Source organism: Neofelis nebulosa, chromosome 6, assembly GCF_028018385.1.
Source record: "Neofelis nebulosa isolate mNeoNeb1 chromosome 6, mNeoNeb1.pri, whole genome shotgun sequence".
NCBI classification, from domain to species: domain Eukaryota; kingdom Metazoa; phylum Chordata; class Mammalia; order Carnivora; family Felidae; genus Neofelis; species Neofelis nebulosa.
Window position 1 is genome coordinate 105,808,775 of NC_080787.1, and position 19,895 is coordinate 105,828,669.

General features: G+C 42.2%; 1 long non-coding RNA gene across 2 annotated transcripts in view; it reads right to left on the reverse strand.

Annotated features, from left to right (window-relative positions):
• Positions 1–7,784: 7,784 nt before the first annotated feature.
• LOC131514716 (uncharacterized) overlaps positions 7,785–19,895 on the reverse strand; it is a 104,714-nt gene continuing 92,603 nt past the window's right edge. Inside the window, exons 8-9 of one of the 2 annotated variants that reach the window (XR_009263234.1) lie at positions 12,238–12,834; positions 7,785–10,430 (exon numbers count right to left, since the gene is read on the reverse strand). This is a non-coding gene — a long non-coding RNA (uncharacterized LOC131514716). The other variant, XR_009263232.1, reaches the window with a different exon arrangement.

Genomic DNA, 19,895 nt, shown 5'->3' on the forward strand with positions numbered 1-19,895 from the left:
GATTTTCTGGGTGGGCCTGACCTAATCACATGAGCACTTTAAAGCTTATTTGTTTTCTTTATTTTGAGAGAGAGAGAGAGAGAAAGCATAAGTAGGGGAGGGGAAAAGAGAGAGAGAGACTCTCAAGCAGGCTCCATACTATCAGCATGTGTGGGCACAGAGCCCAACGTGGGGCTCAGTCTCACAAACCATGAGATCGTGACCTAATCCGAAATCAAGAATCAGGTGGTTAACCAGCTGAGGAACCCAGGCACCCCCACATGAACTCTTTAAAAGCAGAGTCTTTTCTCCAGCTGGTAGAACAAGAAAGTCAGAGCTCCACGCTTCAGTGGGCCTGGCAGATGGATATTGATTTCTTAGTTACCCTTCAAGGAATCACCATTATATCAGTGAACATAGACTAGTTTATGTCATGGTACCAGAACACCTATTTTCTCAGTGTCTTAGAACGGGACAGATTTACTGATTGGTCATATGGCATGCAAGTCGTGGATGGGGGCTCTGCTCTGCAGCACCATGGGTCCTCATTCCAGGCAGAGCAGAGCGGTCCCTACCTGGAAAGGTGCTCGTGACCACCACAGAAGGGAAAGAAGGGGCAGTAAAGCACAAAATTACTCTTAAAAGTTTCTGCATGAGGAGAAGCTCCTACTCACGATTTCCTTTTGTAAATCACAAGCCTCATTTCAAAGGAGCAGGGAAGTATAACCCCTCCCAGTGAAGGAAAGCAGGCGCTGGTAACTGATCATGCAATCTATCACAGAGCCCAGTAAACAATCGATGCTTATAAAGTTAAGCAATCTGAGTAACGAAGAAACAGTTAAATGTTTCCACATATCCTTCATTCAACAAATATTTATTCGATTCTTTAAATATTAGGCAGTTTACTAAATACTGTTTAATAAGGCAGATAAATAGATAACATATATTCATCAAGTGCTTGCACTTCGAGGAATACGTTTTATCTGAGAAAAACACGTGGATGAGTTTTCAGAAACCGTAGGTCAGCATCTTGGCATGGAGTGACTGCCTTCTCTGCTCAGTCTTACCAGTCGGAAACAAGGGGTCAGATCCATCTGTGATTCTCATCTGGAACATGGGGTTCTTGCTGGCTGTTGGCAAAAGCCATTTCCTTGTGGTTGTAGGACAGAGGTCCTTGTTTTCCTGCTAGTTATTGGCCAGGAGCCACTTTCAGCTCCTAACGGAGCCCCTTTAGCCCTCTTAGCCCCTGGCTGGGGGGTCCCCAGGAAGGTTCCCAGCTTCTCCTCCGGAAAGCTCCACCTCTTGCACTGGCTACATTATCTCCATCTCTTTCTGTGCTGTCACCTCTAAAGGTATCCTTTTAAAGTATGGGCTTCTTTTAACTCCTGCCTTATTTCATACACAGCACCGGGCTTAGGACCCTGAAAGGGGGTCTATACAAAACAAAAGCATGCGTGGATTTTGTCGAGAATTCTTTTCCACTTCTAGATTATTTTTATTTGCTTTCAAAGCCATGGTTATAGCTTATGGTTTCACCTTCATATGGGTGAAACATTAATTGTAACACATAAACTTGTATTTAAAAAAAAAAAAAAACCTATGTACAAAATGTTAAACAAAGCTTTGGTTTAAAAATCGTGGACCCCAGAAAGTCATTACAAAGTAGCTATCTCTTGGGGCACCTGAGTGGCTCAGTCGGTTAAGCGTCCGACTTCAGCTCAGGTCACGATCTCACGGTCTGTGAGTTCGAGCCCCGCGTTGGGCTCTGGGCTGATGGCTCAGAGCCCGGAGCCTGTTTCCGATTCTGTGTCTCCCTCTGTCTCTGCCCCTCCCCCATTCATGCTCTGTCTCTCTCTGTCTCAAAAATAAAATAAACGTTAAAAAAAAAATTAAAAAAAAAAAAAACAACAAAGTAGCTATCTCTTATCAAGAAGCTCTAAAGGCCTGTGAGTATCACAGTGAGACTCGTTTCAAACACCGGACTTTTACCTTCACATCACTCCTTATTGCTTGAATTCCCAATGTTGAATAGTAACTGGTGTCTACAATGCTTTCCCTGCCGCAATGATGGGGAGATCATTTTATGCTCAGTAAACCATTCTTATGCTACATGCTGTAAGGATTCAAAGAGTTTAGTCTTTGCCCTTCACAAACTTCTAAAGTTTTCCAAGCTTAAACATTTCAAATTGAATTTTTAAAATTCTCTTCTACAATAAACAAGTTAAAAGGTTTAGAGTAGGAGGAAAGGCAAAAGACATTGCTTAATGAGAATAACAGCCGTTGAAAATCCATTTCCATCATTGTTCTGAGCGCCAATGTCTACTGTTGAAACCAGTTCACAGGGTTGAGGGAGATGAAAACAGCAATAATCATCCCTGCACAAGCAGTTTTGGACACTCTTCCTTCATAGTAGTCCCCCTCATCTTCGGTTTTGTGTTCTGCAGTTTCCGTTACTGTGGGCAACCTTGGTCCAGAAGCAGATGATTTTCCTTCTAGCTCCAGAAGGTCAGTAGCAGCTTAACGTTGCATCACAAGGCCTACATCATTGCCTCCACTCATCATGTAGGCATTTTATCATCTCACATCAGCACAGAAGGGTACAGTATAATAAAGGAGAGAGAGAGACCATATTCATGTGACTTTTGTTACAGTACCTTATTATAATTATTTTATTATGAGTTATTTTTGTTAAGTTCTTACCAATAAAATTAAACGTCATCACAGCTATGTATGCATAGAAAACCAGCATAGCATATGTCGGGATCAGTACTATCCACAGATTCAGGCATGCGCAGGGGGTCTTAGACCACATCTCGCGCAGTTAAGGGGGCACTGCTGTCCTCAGGAAGCTATTTCCCTGTAAGTCCCACTTTCCTTTTCTCCTCTTAGACTAAAAGGCTCTTATACTTATGAGGAGATACTTCCTATATTGTTTTCCTTGATCACCTTCATCCAGTTTAACTTTACCATATTTGTTCCTTCTCGGAGCCCCCTAAAGACTTCCAGTTTCCGGGGGCGCCTGGGTGGCTCAGTCGGTTAAGTGTCCGACTTCAGCTCAGGTCACGATCTCACATACCGTGAGTTCGAGCCCCGCGTCGGGCTCTGGGCTGATGGCTCAGAGTCTGGAGCCTGCTTCCGGTTCTGTGTCTCCCTCTCTGTCTGCCCCTCCCCCGTTCATGCTCTGTCTCTCTCTGTCTCAAAAATAAACGTAAAAAAAAAAAAAAAAAAAATTAAAAAAAAAAAAAAAGACTTCCAGTTTCCTCTCAAATCAGATAAAAACTGGCCAGCATCCATTACAAGGTTCTTTGCCCAATGACCACAGGGCTTCCCTGTCTAAGTAGTAAACAAGGTTCCACTGGGGCCTTCAATGTGGCACCAAGAATAGGGCCCTTGCCCTGTCGCCCCAGGTCGTGGTCCTTCACTTCTCTTATGAAACATGAACTGATTGACATCCCCCAGCCTGACATTAAGGATTCCATAATCTTGCCTTTCTATATCAGACTTCTACTCTGTCTGTTTCAATCCAGATATCCTGGTCTCTTGCTTTCCCCTCAAAATTCCCATCTGAGTTCACGTGCTTGATTTGTTTCTCTCACCTGGAATACCTTTCATCTCTATCCTTTACTTTTTTCAAAGACCAATTTATCCTCCTTCAAGGCCTAGTTCAAATATCATATTCTCTGTAAAGACTTCCGGGTCTATCTTAACCCCCTGTGACTTCCCCTGCTCTGAACACTCTATAGTTTAATTGACAGCTTCAATCATTATGCAGAATGGAGTCATTTTTGTCTCCCACGAGGCAGGTACTGTGCAGGGAGGGTGAAGGGCTTTGAAGACCCGCAAGATAGTCCTTGTGAGGCTTGCCTTGGTGTTAGAGACAATGAGACCCACATTCAAGAAGATAAAAATCAGTATATTCCCCCAGTAGATGCCACCTTCTGGCACACCACACGATATGCTCAGGCGATCTGTGTCACTTATTTGATGGTGTTTGCAAAAATACACACATGATGACTTCCGACAAATACTGAGCTGTTAGTTAAGACAGGAACCTCTCCTCAATAATCTGATTTGTGAGGCCAGGAAACCTAATACACGGCTTTGTGGCTCTAGAATTTCCAAGGCCGACACAGCACACACAGCATAGGGGTGAGATGGACAGTGCAGACTCTGGAGGCAGACGGTCTGGGCCTGCATTACAGCTGAGCCACACTCACTGTGTGTTCCTTCTTCATCTGTCAAATGGGGGTAATAAATGTACATACCCCACAGAAGTTTTGAGAAAATTAAATGAGATAGTGCAGGTAAAGCACTCTGCATAGTGCCCAGGACGCAGTAAAAAGTCAATACATGTTAGATATTTGTATGTCGTACTTATTTTATGTACCTTCAGTACCACCGACACTCTTAGGGCAAACAAACAAACAAAAAACTCTTACACTTAAAACTTAGTCTTCAAGGGGCCCCTGGGTGCCTCAGTCAGTTAAGCGTCCGACCTTGGCTCAGGTCGGGATCTCAAGGGTGGTGAGTTTGAGCCCCACATGGAGCTCTGTGCTGACAGCTCGGAGACTGCTTTGGATTCTGTGTCTCCTTCTCTCTGTTCCTGCTCACTCTCTGTCTCTCTCTCAAAAATAAAGATTTTCTTAAGTAAAACAAAAAAAATTTTAAGTAAAAAAAAATAAACCTAGTCTTCAAAAGATTTTTTTTGAATTTTTTTAACGTTTATTTATTTTTGAGAGCGAGAGAGAGAGAGAGTGGGGGAGAGGCAAAGAGAGAGAGGAAGACACAGAATCTGAGGTAGGTAGGTTCCAGGATCTGAGCTGTCAGCACAGAGCCTGAAGCGGGGCTCAAGCTCACAAATTGCGAGATCATGACCTGAGCCCAAGTCGGACACTTAACGGACTGAGCCACCCAGGCATCGCCAAAAGAATTTCTTTTAAACTCTATTTCTTACTGTGAGGGATCTAGGGCAGGATTCTGGTGTAAGCCATCCCCATGCTGAGCCGTGGACAGGGAGTTTTCTTCGGGGAACTCAACTCCACTCTTGATTCTGCTAGTGTGAACAAGGAAGAGTTCACACAAGCTGGCTACGTAAACCCTGGGTTGCCGGAGACCTGCCAAGCCACCCTTGTTGTCCTGGTGTTTTTATCATTGCGTATCTGTGGCTCTCTCAGACTTGTTCTGGTTTAGACAATCAATTACTCCTCCACCCCCGTGACAGAGATAGCTTTCCAGTCTCTCCTCCAAAGAACAGAGTGTAAGGGCCAAAGCATGCAATGGGGTCAAACCTGGCTTTGCGGCTCATTAGCCACGTTTCCTTGGGCAGTTGCAGACTTGGCTGATGGTAAGTTTTGCTCATGGGGAAAGTAGAAATAAGGATACCCACCCACCTCACCAGGCTGTTGTGACAATTGCATGAATCCACAGGACCTGGCACACAGTAGCTGTCCAAAGATGTGAGTTCTCTTTCCCTTCTTTTCTACCCTGGGTGTGTGTTGTGAACAGAAAACAATCCCAGCAGCAATTTTTTGAGATTACGTGGCATCTGCGGGGGGCCTGGGCCCCTGCTCCGCGCACAGGGTTCAGAGGCCCTGGGGAGAGAAAAAGCCCTTGTGGGGTATGTCCCAGGGCTCTCTGGAAAGAGAGACCCTAGGTCTCCTGCTTATAGTCTTCAGCTGTAATCATTCAATTACACCCTTTTATGTTCTATTTTACTGCACCTGAAAGGAGCAGGGATATCTGGATATCTAATAGCTGCATTTACAGGGAGGTGAGCTGCTAAAAATAGCCCCACACTCTGTGGGCCGGTTTCCAGGAAATGCTTGACTTGTTGGAGAACTGCAAAGAGAGTGTATTAATCAAGCCCTTCATCGGAGTCGCTTTCCCATGCTGCTTTTAGAAGGTTGAGGGCTCAGGTCTTGTTTTTACCAAGTGAAATAGAATCTTAAAACAATATAAGCAATTACAAAGGGAGTCGAAGATTGGTACTGGGCCACTTGTGGGGATCCTACAGGAGTGACTTCAGCCAATTATATTTTATTTCCCTCCGCATGAGATTGTCTCTAGAATTCCAAGTCCTTGGTAGTGATACATGTTTTCCATTGTCGATCCTCTCATACTTAAGTTGCAGAGGCAGGGATCTATACTTTTTTTATTTTTTATGAGAAGCAAATATGGTGAAACTACGACTTCACAGATGGATGCTACTTGCTATAGTTCAGGTTGTTTAATACAGAAGATGTCCCAGTTTCTTGCGATTCTTACAAAGGGCAGAGACAAAGGCTGATTAGGATAAATTTCCTTTGTCAGAACATTAAAGTCTGGCATTTCCCTTGAGTTTAAATGCTATATTAATAAATGTTGAATATAGTCGAATGTCACTACTTTTTCTTATTTGAATGGAAGTCAGTTATTAAAAGGTCAAACATTACGAACGATTCTTAGGGAACAATATGATGGAAATGAAATGCAATGCACGTAAACACTTTTAAAAAAAAAGTTTATACGTGCCTTTAGTTAGCATTAAAGAATAAATGGTAAAACTGCAAATTGAATTCGTCCTTGCTTTTGAACTTTAATACAATAAATAAAAATACAATACTGCTTCCCTAGCACCGTGTGATACACACACACGCACACACGCACACACACACACACACACACACTATAACACTGTCTGAAATTAAGAGTATAATTATTCATCTGCTGGAAACACAAAATTAAGGGTTTCCTTTTTATATTTTTAACTAATTGAACTATTAATTTAGGATATGCTAAGACATTTTGTAAAAAAGTTCCTACTCTACTTTTGACAAAGCAAACAGCGGATTTAAGGGGATGTTATGGAAGAGCTAACAAATGTTTTGTCACGAGGAAATAAACACCTTTACGTGTAGTAGACGGCGACTATCTTGAAGTGGCAACTGATTCCATCTTACTAGTTCAATTCTGTTTCAGATTGTTTATTTCTGTAAAAGGCGGGAGGGGGTATTCTTGACAAAAATCTTTCAGTCAGCTATTAATGAATAGCTGGTGGTCAGGTTCACAGACAAAAGCCTTTTTCTTGACTCAGATGGGTCAGGTTTCCAGATTTTATGCCCGCTCTCATCCCCTGAAGACAAAACAAGAGGAGAACTGTTGGGGGGGGGGGCCATACATCACTGCAAGTTTGCAAAGTAGGGGCAGCAATCCAGAGATTTGCTTCAAAGAGGGGATCTAGTTCCAAGTTTGCCATGAACAATCTTTTTTCAATCTTTGTATATTTAAGGCACAGCATTCTCTTTCTGCCAGAGATGTCACTTTGGGGGCACAGCTGTAAGGGAGCAGTGCTGGGGTGCAGGGCTATTCTGGTCCCAATTTGACCCTAAGTGGCCAAGTGACATCTTCCAAAATTCTGAGCCATTCTTTCTGCCAAATGATGGGTAGACAGGCTTCTTCTGAGGTCCCTTTCTGCTAATCCCACCTATATTTTATTTTCTGCCATGTATACATATTTATTTTTTTTTAATTTTTAATGTTTGTTTATTTTTGAGAGAGAGAGACAGAGACAGAGACAGAGACAGAGACATAGCGTGAGCTGGGGAGGGGCAGAGAGAGAGGGAGACACGGAGGCTGAAGCAGGCTCCAGGCTCTGAGACATCAGCACAAATCCCGATTCAGGCCTTGAACCCACAGACTGAGAGATCATGACCTGAGCTGAGGTTGGACGCTGAACCGACTGAACCATACAGGCGCCCCTATACATATTTATTGAAAATATTTAGATTTATTTGAAAAAATATATATATATATATGTTCAGGTCAGATAATTATATATTAGTAAGAATTAAGAACGATATTATTTGTGATAATGAAGTTTCAGATTTGAAAACAAACTTCTTAGCTCCTTCTTGGTCTTCTTACAGTTTAAGTCACCTTCTGACACCCTTTTCCTGAGGTTCCAACCTTAATTTTAATTACAAAGGAAGTGGCAATTTGCAGGACCAAACATCAGAAAGTAATATAAATGCTAAAAACAAAAAAAGAGGCTGGCGAGGAAGGAAACCCAGGGTCAAAAACGTGTGCAATTTCTTTTCTTAAGCAACACCATGATGTTTAGTAAATTAAGAAGCAGTTGATACACCCACTGTGCTGTGTGGAGTAGTCTTGAGAGAGGATTAAAGGTCAGATGTCAACCATTTGGCTGTGGTTTTTATGTGCCTTTCACATTCATGGCTCTCCCATAAAAGTAAAATGTTACAAGTTAAATAAGTGTTTCTAACACAGGATATTGACGTTGTAATGATATAGCAGCACAGCGAAGAAGGGGGGGGGGGCGGAATTCAGAACTTATTTCACACATTCCTTTCCTAAATAAGATGGAGCTATTTATTTTATCCTTTTAAGAAAGGAGTCGCTTAGAAATGATTTGGGACATATTCTTTTTATTTAGGGAGACAGGTAGGTAGATACGATGAAACTAAGTTTGCATGAAATTGCTGAAACTATGTGTATGTTTGAAATAGAAAATTGTCCTCAATTTTGTTTGTTTGTTTGTTTGCAGAAGCGTTGCATTGGGATGGCACTGTGTAGCTGAGCGGGCTGGGGTCTTAATTTCATGTTGTAAGTTATTGTAATAAGAGATGAGCTACTGATATTCACACCTGTAATGAAAAAACCTGCCTAAGACCTTTGCTCAGATGATTCCTCCACTGGGGAAAGGCAATGTGGCAGCGCAGTTTCAGCACCCAGAGAACTGGCTCCTGATGTATTGCTGCAAATGTGACTTCTTCATAGTCTCCCTGGTTTCTAAGCACCATGTCTACAAAGCAGGGATAAACAATTACTAAAAACAGAAGACCTGTTCAAAAGCTCCTTGATTTCCGGTGAACGTGTCAACTCACGGCTACAAGGCACTGAAAAATAACTCCGAAGGTCCTGAAAGGCAACAAAACAAAACAAAGCCGCAAAGGAAAAACAAGCCAGCCCTTGGCACCCTCAGGAGGTGTCATCATTGATTTCTCTCTCTCCCACTTCCAACCATGCTCCGGTCCCCGTGTCTTTCCCATTCTCCCCCTCTCGTTGGCCAGTCCAGAGGCTTGTCAGCTCACACCAGGGGACTAATAGCTGTCCCTCCTGCCTCCAGGCTCTCCTCCCTCTCCACCTAGCACTCATTCTTCCTAAAAAACAAACTGACGTCATCATTTCCCCAGCTCTCAAGTGTGATGTGATAAAGCTCCGATTTGGTCTGGCACTTAAGACTTTCCCTAATCCAGCCTCATTTGTCCTTTTCAGAAATACGGCCCTCTATTTCCTGACCTACAGAAAGTCTTGGCTCCAAACAAATGATATTCTTCGCCAGCCCCAAATGAGGGCACGATGTTGCAATCTTTTTCACGCAGGTCTCATTCTCCCTCACAGGGTATGGTGCATGGGGTCAGATAGGTCCTCTCCAACCCTTGCAATCTTCTCGAGCCTCATGTCAGATTCAAATCCCACAACTTCTGTGAAGTCCTCTGTCTCGCCTCTGAGCTCCGTCAGTAAGCCAGGTCTTTATTAGTCATCTTGCCTTCTACATTTACTCTTTTTGTTAATAGTTTTACTTTCCACGGACTCCTGTTTCTTCCCTCAGCTAGACCATAAGGTCTTTGAAGAATGGACCCTACACCTCGCCTTTCTCTGTCTCTTGCTCACTTACTTATCCAAAGCCTGAGTTCAGGACTTCTTGAGTGATATAAAAGCAATTGTGAACTGTGTCCCTACTCCCTTATGTTATGCTTACATTTAAAATCAAATGGTCCATCAATTTGAGTATTCTGTATTCCTTGACCAGAGATGTCATCACCTGAAACATTCTCACTTGGTGAAGCGTGAAATGTGTGGAAACTCAAATATACTTGTATTATTCACTCTTAGATGTCAACAGCCTTTCAAGTCTTTACATTTAGAAAGATCAATGAAAACTGATAAGCAAGGGTATTAAAGTATTCTCTTAATTTCCATTAAAAATATTAGACAGAGATCTGATCTTCAGTCATAACATTTATCACAACTGTTTTCAGTACCAAAAACATCTCCAAAGATACTTGAGTATCTGTTTCTTCCTTTGTTCCAGTTTTAGCCAGCACTAATTGTTTTTAAGTAATGATTCTACAATCATCAAACATTCTTCCTTGTGATTCAAAATTAAAATTTTATGTGACCTGCAATTTTTTATAGCACAAAACTCTGGCAAAATGTAAGACAAAGCCTAAGTGGCTCTAAGAGTGACATTGTGAGTATGGAAAATGGCCATAATTGTAGTTAATTATGAACTGTCTGTAAAACCTAGTTTTTGTCTTCCTTTTTTTCCCCCTATAATAAAGTGAAAGACCTATTTCTAAGAAGTCTAAAGGTCTGAAGTTTTAGGAATTAGTTACATACCTGGATCACCCTTTGCTATACTTTATCTTGTTTTTATATTACATTTCAACCTGGGAGAGGGAAAAAAATAGAAAACCATAATGAGGGAAAGGTTGATGATGTAAGTGGCTTTCCTGGCTTTTCCTCTAGTGAATTTCTGATAGTGTACTCAGGGCCTTTAAAATGATGGGGAACGTTGTCTCTGGAGCTTCCTGGTGAAGTGCCCAGGAAGAAGGATCCATGGCCCCTGCTGGTGCTCCTACCTGGGATTGTCACACTTTCTCCAAGCTAAGCACTCTTTATGCCTCTCAAGGTCCCAGCCTGAGAGCTGGGAGAAGAAGATGCCTGTAGAAGTCTCCCTCCTGTATTGTTTTTAGAGAGCACATTTGCCTGATTTTCTGAACATTTCTTAATTATCACTGCTTGAGTTAGAATATTTATTTATTTTTTTGAAAAGGGGTCATAAAGTCTGATCCTTTAAAAAAAATTTTTTTTAAGTTTATTTTTGAGACAGAGAGAGACAGAGCATGAATGGGGGAGAGGCAGAGAGAGAGGGAGACACAGAATCCGAAGCAGGCTCCAGGCTCTGAGCCATCAGCCCAGAGCCCGACGTGGGGCTTGAACTCACAGACCGAGAGATCGTGACCTGAGCTGAAGTCGGACGCTTAACCTACTGAGCCACCCAGGCGCCCCTTTTTAAAATATTTTTAATGTTGATTTATTTTTGAGAGAGAGAGAGTGTGTGTGTGTGTGTGTGTGTGTGCGAGCAGGAGAGGGGCAGAGAGAGAGGGGGACGCAGAATCCAAAGCAGGCTTCAGGCTCCCAGCTGTCGGCACAGAGCCCGACATGGAGCTCGAACCCACAAACCATGAGATCATGACCTGAGCTGAAGTTGGACGCTTAACTGACGGAACCACCCAGACGCCCCTGAGTTAGAATGTTTTAAATAATGGCTTTTTAAAATAAATTTCCACTTCACCTGCCTTTTGACACCATCAAGTTTTTTCCTTAAAGCTTTGTTTGCAAATTTCCCGGTAGGTGAGTCTTGAGTCCCACATGGCACACAGCACCTGGGACAAAGTCTTTTTGGCCAGACCCCAAGAGGAACTTGGAAATCCATGTCAGCCCCAAGGGGTATGCCCCGAGAATGGGCAGCTGAAAATGTTAGCTTTCAAACAGAGAGACTGACTCCAATATAAAGAGAGCATGCCTGATTTATGTTATTTATCATCATGCTGTTTTCTCAATCTCAGCCTATTGATAATAGTGCTGTTAGCTAGAAATGCCTAGGGGGTTCACCTGGACCAGACTATTTGGGGTCATCCCCCACCGGCCCTCCCCCAACTGAAGCCAACGTGGCTGGACCAGTCCCTGAGGTTACAGTGATCGCAGGATGCACCAAAGCAGAAACCTATCAGGGAATTTTGAAGGACAAGATTTATTACCCATGGTTCCTAGAGAGCATACAGCACACCTACAGTATACAGTATATGGGCCACACAGTGAGGTCACAGCAGAGAAAGATAGAGAGAGTGCCATTCAGGGTCTCCACCTCTACTGGGGTTGAGGGCTTCGCCGATTCACTCTGGGAAAATTTTTAAACGTAAAAGCTGGAATTAGGGCATGGAAAGGAATAAGCGGGGTGACTCAGGCGGTCAGTTATCTAGGTTCGTGAGAGCTTTCTAAAAGGGGAACCTAGGGGTCTGTTTCCTTATCTGGTTGTGTTGCCAGTGGCCCTGCCACACAGCTGGTAATAACTGATTCAAGATGGAAGTCTGTGAAACGGATGCCTCCGCAACCAAAAGCTTAATGTCAGGCACTTCCATCACACATGCTAATTCTTCTCTTCTGCTATCATGGTGTGAAAAAAATCCTTACCCATCATCTGTGTTCCTGAAATCTCCTAAGGAGGGCACAGTAAGTTCTTCAAGCCAGTTGTACAGTTGTAATTTCAAGCTTGACTCTCTAGAGCGCGGTTATGAGCACCGAAGCAGTACCTCATGTTTCAGGAACATTCGTTCTAGATAACTTGTTGGAAATGATTTTCTTTAGATGTAAATAACTTCGAGACTTCGCCGTGAAGAATACTGTCAGTGTTGAATGTACCAACGGTTTCAGTGGGAACACATCGTTCTTCTGTTAGTTTTCTTGATCCTATAATTTCCTGGGATAAGTCTCATCTAATAAGTGGCTCTCCAGTGAGCCAACTCAAAGTGGTTTCACTAACCCTAAAACTGACCTCGCAGAAAAAGTCGAGTGCATGTGAGCTATATTCTCCACGGGGGGAGTCACAGAGTCTATTTGTTTATGAAACTCTTGAGAATTCCAGGGGTGCAGAAATGTGACTGTCCTTATGTAACAGTGTTTCCCAAACTGATTTGGCCAACAAACTTGTTTCTAGTCAGCATCTGGCAGAATTGATATTTCCCAGAACACACTTTGAGAAACAGTGGGTTAGGTGTCTTTCCTTCTTTCCTTAAAAGAGAGAGAGAGACTTGAATTTTTTTCCATCATGAAGTACAATGGAAATTAATATCCATTTCACTTGTATCCTACAATAATTTACCATTGTCTAGCTAGCTATGGATTTCTCCCTCATATTTCTAATATTCTAATAATATCTAATATCCCTCATATTTCTAAAGGCCTGGTCTCGGATACTCCAAGTATCCATCTCTCCTTTTAGCCTTGTTTTCAGGGATATGTGTTCAAATGTGACTAACGGTTCCATGCTTTGCCTGGAACCGAGAAGGGAGACATACCACATGGGTTTCCACACACACGCATACTCTGTTCCATTTCAACTTTTTCTCTTCCTCCTTACTTGAGGTTTTCTATTGAATCTATAATTGCTGAATTCTTCACAGAGGTATTGTCTTTTTTTCTTAATGTTTATTTATTTATTTTGAGAGAGAGAGAGAGAGAGAGGGAGAGAGAGAGAGAGAGAGAGAGAGAGAGAGAGAATGTGCACAAATGGGTGGGTGGGGGGCAGAGAGAGAGGGAGAGAGAGAATCCTAAGCAGGCTCTGCACTGTCAGCACCGAGCTCGACTCGGGGCTCCATCTCATGAACCATGAGATCATGACCTGAGCTGGAATCAAGAGTCAGATGCTTAACCGACTGAGCCACCCAGGCTCCCCGAGATAGTAGGTGTCCTGATGCTGACTCAACAGGACACAGGCCAGATAAACTTCTCAAACATTCAACAGAATTTCCAATAAGATGATTGAAGCTACACTCCATTAAATATTTAAGGTCCAAAACAACAGATTAGGAAATAACTTTCCTACACAGAAACCACAGGGGAAGAATTTGGAATCAATGAGGATAAAAAGAAAAAAAAAAAAAAAGCTTGAAAGCAAGAGCTGCAGATTTGAAGGTGTTTTCTTCATGAGCACGCTCTGCCACTGTCATAAATTCTGGTTACATAAGCCATAGGGCAGAAAGCAGACAAAACTGTTGGTCTGGGTGTCTTAAAAATAATAACTTAACAGTGGAAACTCCTTCTCCTCCGAAAGGAATGTGGAAGACACAGGGGAAGCAGCAGCTGAGTAATGCTTTTAGAACAGAGTGCTAGAAATCCCATGACCTGTGATTTCTTTATATCACCAATGCCAACTTGTAGCCAGAAAACGGTGGGTCCTCCTCTGCAACGCAGAAATCCATAATCCTCTGGCTTTACTTGAATTTTTTTTCCTTCTTAATTTTTACTTTTTTATTTGAGAGAGTGAGAGAGACAGCACCAGTGGGGGAGAAAGGCAAAAGGAGACAGAGAGAGAGAGACATAAAGAGAGCGAATCTTAAGCAGTCTTCACGTTCAGCATGGAGCTCAATGTGGGGCTCTATCCCGTGAGCCTAAGATGACGACCTGAGCCAAAATCAAGAGTTGGACTCTCAAACAACCGAGCCACCCAGGTATCTCTGGTTTACTTGAATTCTTAACAAACTTCCAGTCACTAATTTCTGCGACACCGAAGTTTTGCTCTGAGAGGTGTAACAGTCTCCATAACTCATGATCCAAATACTCTGGTAGTTCAATGTATCATAGTTGCAGGTGTGGTCAGGTTAAGAGTTAAAAGAAATAACCCAAATCTCTCACTCGCATACACACTCCAGTGGAGTCTCTTCGAAGTCTGTTCTGGATGTTTCTGGGAATCGGCGAAGCTGCCTTAAGTATGCCCCTGTAATGGTCTGTAGGCTCTAGCGCATTCTTTCCTTATGCTCTTATACCCCTCACCAAAATGCTACTTTACCACCATTGCTGATGGTGCCCTTGGTGCTCCTGGAAACAGGCCCAGTGCACCCAGTGCTGCCGGCTGTAGTGTCACCAGGGCGTGCTGTCCTCCCCAGAGTGGAGAGATCATCCCATCACCGAACCGTGTCACCCTTAGTCACTGCAAATCCCTTTATCCACTCCTCTCATGATCCCACAGAGACCTTCCCACTTCTTCAGTTTCACTCAAATACCCTGGATGAGGATGTTAAGGGACCTTTCTACCACACAAAGACTCTCGGAATACCTCCATCCTCCCCTTAGGCCAAATAAACCCACAGGGAAATCAACTTGTGGCCACCGACTCCTCACCTCCTCAGACAAATGCAAGTAAGTCTCAGTTTCCCTTAGACCCACCCTGGACCCTTCTGGTTCCACGTATAGTTGCAAACACAATAGCTCAAGCTAACACACCCACACTCCTTGGGCCACAGATGTGCCCAGTGGGCCATCTGTTTCCCTCCCTGCTCCACTTTAAGCCTGACCTGGATATTCATCTCAACCACATTTTGCTGAAAACGTAGGAAGTTGTTCCAGAGATGGACTTGCCCCTTAGTGGAGGGGTCCTCCCAGAGCTAGGCCCCACGCTCAACCAGGACTTGGAAACTTCAGAGCACATTCAGAGAGATGTCAAAGAATGATTAAATTTTTAAAGGACTGAGAATAATGGAAGAAAGCAAAAGGCTCTGGAGTCACTGGCAGCATCCCACAGGAGACACAGCATGGGTTTTATAATCAGAGAGACCTACATTTAAATCCCAGCTTTGTTTCATAACCGTGACTGTGTGCATTTGTTTTGCTTTTCCGAGTCCCAGTTTCCTCGCCTCTGAAATAGAAATTATATGTAGCTTACAGACTGGCTATATTGTCTAATATCTAATAAAAATATGAAAGGCTTAATGGGAAGAAAACCTTTGTGAAATAGAAGTTCTATTTCTTCTTGTTCACAGTTAAAGAAATGTTGACCCCCCCAAATTTGGAAGACTTGGGAACTAAAACTGTTGAATTATAGAAACAATAGAAATGACACCACTCTCCTCAAACATAAGCTTGACACTACATAGGAACTCTTGAACCAAAATATCTCTTAGGGTCTTGAAATACAGAAATATTAAGACTGGTCACATCAGCTGTCCTCTATCAAAGAGTTCCTTCCCTCCACCTTCCAGTTCTTTGATGATGTAAATGCATGATTTTCATGAATTAAGAATACGTAATGATCCTGCATTTTAAGGTTAATACATGTCAATTTAAGATAAGCAAGCAAATTTAATTTAAGATTAGCAAGTAAGGTTTTACATAAACAAGTGTTCCTTTTTATACCTGGATTGAATTTAACTTATATTCACCACTATAGGACAGAAGAAGAGAGAAAAAATATGTATATATATATATATATATATATGTAATATATATTTTGTATTCTACATAATATGTAATATATCACAGTTTACATTAAAATAGGAAAAAAATCCCATTGTAGTTAATTGATATTTTTCTTGAGCTTCTGTTTCAACTAAATGGGTTTGTTGTACCAAAGGTATTTTTGATTTGCAAGGTATACCTTGTATTTGGAGGACCACACAAAGGAAAAGAAACTCTCATAAAAATGAAGCAGTGTTCTTGTTATATAATTAAAGCTTTTGTCTGAAACATCTCCAGGAGGTAGTAATAAATAGGAATGTCATTATATTATATGTAAATAAAGAAATTCCATGGAATGAATAATATTGGAAACTAACAAATTGTGCTGAGCTATGGTAAGAGTTAATAGCACGTATCTTAGTGGTTGTCTTAAGAGGTGGCGGCTGTCAGAATAGATCAGTTATACATGCAGCAGGGGCCCCAGGTACTTCTCATTTTACCCTGCAAGAATCAAATAAAGCAATGTACCATAAGTAACATAAGCTCTGGATGCAATCCTATGCACATTCTGTACGCTTAGTCCTTACAGATTAGAGATCATAAAAGAGATGTCTAAGCCAGGAAATATATGCCAGGTATAAATAAATATGATTTAGGATATAAATGGTCTCAATTCAACTGTAAGCCCTAGATTTTATAAAATTGTCTCCCTATAAAGGGGAGTTTCATGAAGCTAACTCGTTTCAGACATAAGTGTTGAGAAACAAGTGAATTTTTTTCCCAAGGTCATCAAAAATTTCATGGTTATGATATAAATTTTAAATTTGCAAATTGAAAGAGTCCCCAATCCATAAAGTGCCCATGGCATTTCCAGAAACGCTTTCAAAATTTCTACAGTATAAGTTGAATATGTATTTATGCACTTCCCAATGGATTATTCTCCCTTGTTAACTAGACTGAGAAAGGGCAATAAAATATTCAGCTGCCTACTGCACCCTTTCTGATAGAGAATTCAGCTGTAACAGCTATTCAACCAGCAAATGTCTTATTCAGGGATGACCCTAGAAACTCTCATCCCACTAATCTGCGATAAAAATTTCCCTACTGGAGAACTGCAAATGAATGAAAACTGAAACGTATCAAATTTGTCTAGATAATCAAAGAGCAGATTTGCATTGTCTTTTTCAGAGGAGAGCTTCTATTAACCAAATCACTTTGTTCTGCCTGTACTTTGCATTTTCTCAAGTCACAAGGATTTCCCTTTTGGAAGTTATATTAATTTAGAGCGATAGAGTCCTAAAGAGCGCTGTGTGAAGATGCTAGACGAATCTGGCAGTATTCTCTAATGATTTGAAAAAGCCCATGCAGCTGTGAAAGGGAACTCTTAGAAGAGGGCCAGCATCTTACAGAAAAGCTGTGGAGAGCCGCCCAAAGCACATTCCCAAAACTTGCCCGAGACACTGCGGCAAGTCAGGACCTCATTCCCAATTATGCACCCATAATTGTGTGCACTTATGCACATTATGATCTTGGGTGACACCGAGAGCACAGAGAATAAAAATCACCAGATAACCCTGCCATCTCGTTTAAAAAATTTGTTTCAAGTTTCTCTTTCCAAGATTTTCATTACAGCTGGTAAACTTAAAAGAAAAGAAATGTGACTGGGGTAAGCTTCTTTTTCCTACTGGTTGCTAAAGGGAAAAAGAAATGCAACATACGTGAAAAGAAGAAAGAAGGAACTATTTAATCTGTGTCTGAAAATCAGGCTCGGAAACATCAAGAGACAGATATAAATCTGCAGATGGGCAAAGAGACCTGGGAGTCATTCTTTTTTCTTATAAAAACCGTAGTAAAGAATATAAAAACATTTTATCCTTTAGCCTATTATTTTAAAATTTAAATGATATGTTGGTTAATTGCTGCTAATTGAATGCAATTCAACTTTGGATCTCACAGTACCTTGCAAAAAAATAAAAATTTGATGAATATTGAGTTCCAGTCTATTGGAAAAGCTATTTTCTCCCAGCCTCGCTGCATCCCCTATGCTTGGTAAACTGTGGATGAAAACCTCTCTCATCATTTATACTCACAGTCACCTCTCCTTGCTTCTGAAGTCATTAGTGTCTTTAACCCTCACTTGTCATGTTTGCATATATTGTTACATTGCTTAATATTTCTTAAGTCTTTTTTTTAAATTTCAGGGGTGCCTGAGTGGCTCAGTTGGCTAAGCATCCGACTTCAGCTCAGGTCATGATCTCACAGTTTGTGGGTTTGAACCCCACATCAGGCTGTGTGCTGACAGCTGGGAGCGTGGAGCCTGCTTTGGATTCTGTGTCTCCCTCTCTCTCTGTCCTTCCCCTGCTCATGCACTCTCTCTCTTTCTCTCTCTCTCTCAAAAATAAACAAAACATTACAATAAATAAATAAATAATCTCATTCTCCTTGTATATATGTTGTCCCTTCCCAAATATATTTCAAGCTTTTCGATATCTGAGAGTCTTGGTATGTCCCAAAGCATATGCCAGGGTGGGGTGTGTGTGTGTGTGTGTGTGTGTGTGAGAGAGAGAGAGCACGTATCAGGGAAACATTTAAATGCACCCAGGCTATTTCCCAATTCCCCAGAGCTCCAGGAAAAAGGTCAGCCTGCTAAGGCACCCTCAGTTTGATCTAAACCAATGCTAATGGTAAGCCCAGTTAAACAACTCCTGACCAGCTCTGGACAGGGAGCTTTTTCATATTCAGCTTCTAATATCATTTATCAGGCCATGATACCAAGAAAAGTGGAATGAGGAAGGGGTGCTCCAACCTCCCAGCATTCCCATATAGACCACTTCCCATATGCTCTGTGTCTGGTGGTGGGTGGGCAAGAGAAGTAAGGGAACTGAGACCAACCATATTTTCTACTTTTCATGTCTTCCCTCACTACCTTCATCCATTTCCATAACAACAGGGGTATTATATGCCTCTCACTAAAGGTGGAGTTTAGGAATGCACCTGGAAATGTAGATATGGGTTCATTTATTCCATCATCAATTATTCGTGGAGAGCTGCTGTGCCCTGGCCCTTATTCTGGACTAGGACTGCGACAAAGAACAAAATGGGCAAGATTTTTGCTTACGCGGACCTTCCATTCCAGCAAGGAGGGAATGACATAACGGAAAGCAAATGACAAACAAGTGTGTAAGGAAAATGAACAAGCCATAATATTTGCAAGGGAAAAAATGCTCCAAATCACATCAAAACATGATGATATAGTAGAGATCAGGGGTGTTAGGGTGGGTGCAAATTTAGGTAGGAGGTCACGTAAGACCTCACTGAAAAACAGACATTTAGACTGATACCAGACTGACCCGAAGGAGCCAGGCCCCCTGGGGCAGAGCACTGGCTGCTCCAGAAAGAGCAAGTGCATGACTGAATCTTGTGTTCAAAAATAGACAGCAGCCCTGTGTGACTGAAGCATGGAGAGTGACGGGCAGAGTGGTACGAGAAGTTTAAGATGTACGACATGCCAGGGCATGCAAGGCTTTGTAACCCCAGATAATTTGGGATTTTATTCTAAGTGCGGTAGGAATCCGGTGGAGGATTTAGCCCAGTTGTGATGTACCTGGAGACTGATTTGGGCTAGAACAGAAGTGTGGAAGCTGGGGACATGCAACCACCACAGCCAAGCCGGCTTGAATTAAAGTGACCATTAGAAATGGAGAAGAGGAGATGGCTTCCAGGTATGTTTTGCAGTAATGCTGAAGAATCGGAAGACAAGGAGTAAATGGCAAAGAGAATCAAGGACAGCTATTGGGGGCTGGGCTGAGCAACCAGGTGGACAGTTATGCCAACTACTGAAATGGAGAACCAGCAGACCTGGGAGAGGTGGAGACTTCTGTGTTGCTGTATGAAGTTTG